The sequence below is a fragment of the Cannabis sativa genome, chromosome 4, assembly GCF_029168945.1.
Source record: "Cannabis sativa cultivar Pink pepper isolate KNU-18-1 chromosome 4, ASM2916894v1, whole genome shotgun sequence".
NCBI lineage: Eukaryota > Viridiplantae > Streptophyta > Magnoliopsida > Rosales > Cannabaceae > Cannabis > Cannabis sativa.
This window is the reverse complement of record NC_083604.1, coordinates 59,078,776-59,084,736: the sequence shown is the minus strand read 5'-3', so window position 1 is coordinate 59,084,736 and position 5,961 is coordinate 59,078,776. Positions and strand designations below refer to the sequence as shown.

At 39.1% G+C, this 5,961-nt stretch overlaps 1 non-coding gene across 1 annotated transcript; it reads left to right on the top strand.

The window, feature by feature from the left end:
* The first annotated feature begins 5,359 nt into the window (after positions 1-5,359).
* LOC133037598 (small nucleolar RNA R71) lies at positions 5,360-5,466 on the top strand. Its single transcript, XR_009687687.1, has one exon. It is a non-coding gene; the product is annotated as a small nucleolar RNA R71 (small nucleolar RNA).
* Positions 5,467-5,961: the final 495 nt, after the last annotated feature.

Here is a 5,961-nt window from a genome sequence, read left to right as displayed (position 1 = left end):
GGATTTGGGGTATTAATTTTTTTGTTTTGTTTTTAATTTAAATAAACATGATGTAATATATATTTAAGTAAAAATATTGTAATATGTAATACGTGGATATTTGATCTCGTACCATAAGTTAGATTATGCCTGCTGTAGCAATTGTTTCACAAAAATTCAGCAAAAATCTGGTTGAGTTCTCTTTTAACATGTACCACTTTTGCTAGAAAAATGCTGCAGCAGGCGGAGGTTCTCCAACTCAACAAAAAATTCTTTTGTGCTCCAGAGAAATGCAGCAGAAAAATTCAATAAAAAATTTAGCAAAACCTTTAAACTCCCAAATCACCTTCAAAACTCCAAATTGTGCTCCAAAAACACCTGAAACATCAAACCAAGTGTAAAATCCACCCAAACACTTAAAATAAAAATAAACATAAAATAAAATAAAATAAAAATAAAGAAAAATAAAAATATAGCAATACTTTTTTTTCTTTTTTTTTACAAAAATATTTACAATACTTGTTCTTCTTCCAACATTGGGTTGCCTAAAAATAGAATTGACAATTCGAACACAAGGCAACCCAACCACCTTCCACTTCATGCATCCTCCAAAGTGATTGAGGTCTTTGCTCGATCGACCTCACCACCAAAATAATGCTTTAGATGTTGCCCAGTCACTGTAAATTCCCTTCCGAATTGCTCATTACAAGCATCCACAGCTCCATAGGGATAAAATTTAGTTATGGTGAATGGGCCTGACCAACGAGACTTTAATTTACTAGGAAATAACTTCAACCGCGAGTTAAATAGTAGAACTCAATGCCCCTTCTCAAACACTCGAGGTTGAATTCTTTTGTCATTCCACTTCTTGGTATTTTCTTTATAGAGCTTAGAATTCTCATACGAAAACAACCGCATTTCCTCAAGCTCATTCAATTGTAACTTTCGAGCTTCCCCTGCCCCTTGGAGATCCATATTCAGCTTCTTCATAGCCTGATAAGCTTTGTGTTCCAATTCGACGGGCAAATGGCAAGCCTTACCATAAACTAAACGGTAAGGAGACATGCCCAAAGGAGTTTTGAAAGCGGTTCTATAGGCCCAAAGAGCATCATCCAACCGTTGAGACCAATCTTTTCTAGTAGGATTTGTCACTTTCTCCAAAATCCCTTTGATTTCTTGATTGGAAATCTCCTCTTGGCCATTTGTTTGAGGATGGTAAGATGTAGCTATCTTGTGCTTCACACTATACTTAGCCAAAAGAGTTGCCAAAACTTTGTTAACAAAATGAGTTCCCTCATCACTAATGAGAGCTCTTAGAGTCCCAAAATGAGTGAAGATATTCTTGTGTAGAAATTTCATCACCACCTTAGAGTCATTGGTGGGACTTGCAATTGCTTCCACCCATTTTGACACATAATCTACAGCCACCAAAATGAACAAATTTCCAATGGACGAGGGAATGGGTCCCATGAAATCGATGCCCCAGACATCAAACAACTCTACCTCAAGAATAACTTGCAAAGGCATCTCACTTCGAGCAGAAATATTACCAATCCGTTGGCATCTGTCACACCGCCTAACAAACTCATAAGCATCCTTGAAAATGGATGGCCAATAGTAGCCCGATTTAAATATTTTTGCAGCTGTTCTTTGGCCTCCAAAATGCCTTCCATAAGGCGATGAGTGACAATGCTCAAGAATGTTTTGAACCTCTTCTTGCGGCACGCAACGCCTCATTACACGATCAGCACACTACTTATAAAGAAAAGGTTCATCCCAATAATAAGATCTCACATCATGGAAAAACTTCTTGAGCGGCTGACCTTTTAAATCAGATGGAATCCTCCCACTCACTAAGTAGTTTTCAAAATAAGCATACCAAGGAGTGGAGTCTTGATTTACTAAGCTTACCATCAATAATGTCTCATCTTGGAACATCTCTTTAATTGGCTTCTCAACTTCCTTTATCTCATCATCACCTTCTAGTCTAGAAAGATGATCAACCACTTGATTCTCAGCCCCTTTTCTATCACGAATCTCCAAATCAAATTATTGAAGAAGCAACACCCAACGAATCAGTCTCGGTTTGGCATCCTTCTTGGCAATGAGATACTTGATTGCGGAATGATCTGTGTACACAACTACTTTGGTCTCAACAAGGTAAGCTCAAAACTTGTCAAAAGGAAAAAACCACAGCCAGTAGTAGTGTAGTTCAATTGGGCGTCGGCTAATGTTCTGCTTGCATAATAAATTGAGTGAAACACCTTCTGTCTTCTTTGACCAAGAACAGAACCTACTGCAAAATCACTAGCATCACACAATAGATCAAAAGGAAGTGACCAGTCGGGGCCTACAATAATAGGGGCGGATACAAGAGCCTTTTTTAAAGTTACGAAAGCTTCGTGACACTCCTTGGTGAACTCAAAAGATCTATTCTACTCAAGTAAAGAGCAAAGAGGCTTTGAGATTTTTGAGAAATCTTTAATAAACCTCCTTTAAAAACTTGAATGCCCCAAAAAACTTTAAATTCCTTTTACAGTAGTAGGAGGTGACAGCTTCTCAATAACTTCAACTTTCGCTCTATCCACTTCCATGCCCTTTTTAGAAACTTTATGACCTAAAACAATTCCTTCTCGAACCATGAAATGACATTTTTCCCAATTGAGAACTAAGTTCGTGTCCTCACATCCTGCTAAACTTTCTCCAAGTTAGCTAAACAAGTGTCAAAAGCTCCCCAAATATCGAGAAGTCATCCATGAAGATCTCAAAATGTTTTCTACAATGTCTGAAAAAATTGCCATCATACACCTTTGGAAAGTGGCAGGAGCATGGCATAAACCAAATGGCATCCTCTGAAAGGCAAAGGTGCCATAGGGACAAGTGAATGTTGTTTTCTCTTGGTCTTCCAGAGCTATGGCAATTTGATTATAGCCAGAATACCCATCAAGGAAATAATAGAATTCTTTTCCCGCCAAAGAATCAAGCATTTAATCAATGAATGGCAGCGAGAAATGATCTTTCCGCGTGGCCTTGTTCAACTTTTGATAGTCCGTACAAACACGCCAACCCGTTACTCTTCTTGTGGGGATCAACTAATTGTTTTCATTAGCTACCACTATGACTTTGCTTTTTTTTGAACACATTGAACTGGGCTTACCCAAGCACTGTCTGAAATGGAGTAGACAATGCCAAAGTCCAGCCACTTGATTACCTCCTTTCTAACCACTTCCTTCGTGATGGGGTTTAGTCGTCGTTGCTACTCTACAGAATTGTTGCAACAATCTTCCAACAGAATCTTATGCATGCAAATTTAAGGACTTATACCCTTGATGTCAACCATGGTCCAACCAATGCCTCTTTTGTATTTTTTCAAAACATCAATCCACAAGAGTGCTTTTTGGGAACCCAACATAGCATAAATAATTACCGGCAAGATCTCTCCATCTCCCAAATAAGCATACTTCAAGTGACTAGGCAACGACTTCAACTCCAACTCTGGTGGTTCTTGAATAGACGACTTAGGAGGTTTGAAATTATTCTTTGATAACTCCAAAGATTCAAATGGCCTCCTAAACTTAGTGAAAGGCTACTTTGACTCTACCCAAGTAACTTTGGTTTCTTCATCTTCACTTAAAGCTTCAAGCTCTTCAAGAGAACTTATCATCTTTTCCTCTTTCGAAGCTTCTTTGTGAAATTTTTCAGCTACAATAGAATCAATTACACTTAAACAAGAGCATTCCTCAATCTCATCTGGAAATCTCATGGCATTGAACACATTAAAAGTCACTTGTTTATCATTCACCCGCATAGTAAGCTCCCCTTTTTGCACATCAATCAAGGTCCTCCCGGTAGCGAGGAATGACCTTTCCAAAGTAATAGGAACTTGTTTATTTGCCTCATAATCAAGAATGATGAAATCAGCTGGAAAAATGAACTTATCAACTTGTACCAAAACATCTTCAATTTTTTCTTTTGGATGGGCCATGGAACGATCTGGTAATTGCAAAGTGACGGTGGTTGGCCTTGCTTCTCCAATTCCCAACTTCTTGAAAATAGACATGGGCATTAAATTAATACTAGCTCCCAAGTCACATAAAGCTTTGCCCACATCTCTTCCGCAAATGGTACATGGGATTGTAATACTTCCCGGATCTTTCAACTTAGGAGGAATTTCGCTCTTCAACATAGCACTACACCCTTCTGTCAAAGCCATCATTTCAAACTCACCTAGCCTCCTTTTCTTTGTCAAAATGTCCTTCAAAAGCTTTACATAGTTGGGCATTTGCTCCAAAGCTTCCACTAATGGTATGTTGATGTGGAGCTGCTTTAGAACATCAAGAAATCTTCGGAATTGACAATCTTCTTGCTACTTTTTGAATTGTTGAGGAAATGGTGGAGGTGGCTTGCTAAGTAACTTCTCTACTACATTTTGATGAAGAATTGTTGTAGTATTTTCTTCAACTTTCTCTTTTGCATATTAGAACGTTCAATATTTTTTCTTTTTCCACTCGACTTTGGATTGAAATGGGCTCGTTTTGATCCTTAGCCTCTTCCTCATTTGACCCCAGATTTTTACCACTCCTCAAGGTCACCGTCTTGCAATGCTCCTTGCCATCTCTTCTTGGATTTTCAGTATCACTAGGCAAAGTACCTTGTGGCCTATTTTGAAGCTCACTAGCTAGTTGCCCAACTTGATTCTCTAGAGTTCTCATAGAGGTTGCTTGACTTTGGATCATAGTGTCAGTTTTTGCCATATAATTCTCAGCTCTTGTCATGAAATTTTCTGTCTTGACCATGAAATTGTGCATCATACTCTCAAAAGAATTTGTTTGGACACCATGTTAGGGTCTTTGTTGAAAGGCTTGTGTAGAAAAACCAGGTAGAAAGTTAGGTCTAGGAGGCGTAGATGAGTTGCTAGAACCAGCCCCTGGACTTCTGTATGCCAAGTTTGGATGTTGCTTGTATGTTTGGTTGTACGCATTCTGACTTCCCATGTAAAACACAGATGCATGATTAAATGGGAAATTTTCAAAGGTATGAGGCTCACTACAGAAAAACACAAGAAACCTCCTCAAGTTGACCATTAGGTGAGGAAACACTTTGTTGACCCATGCTCATAGTCTTGAGCATATTTGACATAGAAGCTACTTGTGAAGATAACGCAGTAATGGCGTCAACTTCAATAATACCAGCAACTTTCTTCCCCAAAGGTACTCTAGTAGTGGGCCACTGATAATTGTTGTTGGAAATTCTCTCAATAATATCATAGGCCTCATTATAGGACTTAGCAAGTAAAGCACCATTTGCCGAAGCATCAACCACCATTCGAGTATGAGCATTGAGACCGTTGTAAAATGTTTCCATTTGGATGCAATGAGGAATGCCATGATGAGGACATTTCTGCAATAGTTCCTTGAACCTCTCCCATGCCTCATACAAAAACTCATCTTTAGATTGTTGAAAGGGAGTTATTTCCTTTTGGAGCTTGGCATTCTTAGTGGGAGGAAAATACTTCATCAAAAACCGCTCCTTGCCAAGTTGTAACTGACGTAGAAGGCAACGAGTTCCACCAAGCTCGAGCTTGATCTCTCAAAGAATAGGGGAACAACTTTAACCTCAAGGAATCCTCCGTAACTTCAGGCAATTTGAAGGAATCAATCACCTCCATAAATAGACAAAGATGAAGGTGAGGATGTTCGGTGGGTGAGCCACTAAAATGTCCAACAGTTTAAAGCATTTGGAACATAACTGGCCTCAATTCAAACTGTGGAGCTTGAATTTCTAGCCTCACAATGCCTGGATTGAGCTCCTTGAAAAGAGGTGCTACGTACTGTCGGATGACTTGATCTCTATCATCCGCCATGATCACTGCATTTTGACCATTATTAGGGGCCATTTCCCCTTGAGCTCACTGTCGATCTCCTTGGTAATCCATCATTATGATATCCCCTTGTGCCGTATGTTGTCCTCTTCTTCTTTCTC